We start from the raw sequence: 796 nt of genomic DNA, 5'->3' as shown, positions 1-796 counted from the left end.
ATATATATATATATATATATATATATATATATACATATATACGACGGGCTTCTTTCAGTTTCCGTCTACCAAATCCACTCACAAGCCTTTGGTCGGCCCGAGGCTATAGTAGAAGACACTTGCCCAAGGTGCCACGCAGTGGGACTGAACCCAGAACCATGTGGTTGGTAAGCAAGCTACTTACCGCACAGCCACACCTGTGCCTATAATTATAATGAATACAAAGTGTGGTGCATCATAAAATTTCTATTCAAATTTTACCGTTTGTCATACAACACAGTTTGTTGGGTAAATTGACCTACACGTGTTTCTACTGGACAGAGTATGTGCAGTTGCACATATAACCGCACATAATTTTTTGTGCACATTCATTCAGGCTCCTTCAAAAAGTGTGGTTCAAAGCGGGAATATACGTGAGATCTACCACGGTAACGACCTGGATATTAGCAAGTTTTGATATCAAAAAAGGTAATATTTATCTTCAACAGAAAGTGGAAGTTGTGTTAGAACAGAGAATGCTGCGTTATTTAGCATGAGATATGAAGTCGTGGTGCATAAATTTACCCTTGCATATACACACACAAAAACACACACTCACGCGGATACACACATGTATGTATGTATGTATGTATGTATGTATGTATGTATGCATGCATGTATGTATGTATGTATGTATGTATGTATGTACGTACGCATGTATGTATGTACGTACGTATGCATGTATATATATAACTACCTAAATGTATACATATATGTGTGTGTGTGCGTATATATATATATATATATATATATATAT

This window comes from Octopus bimaculoides, chromosome 6, assembly GCF_001194135.2.
Source record: "Octopus bimaculoides isolate UCB-OBI-ISO-001 chromosome 6, ASM119413v2, whole genome shotgun sequence".
Lineage (NCBI taxonomy): Eukaryota > Metazoa > Mollusca > Cephalopoda > Octopoda > Octopodidae > Octopus > Octopus bimaculoides.
This window is presented reverse-complemented; position numbering follows the sequence as displayed.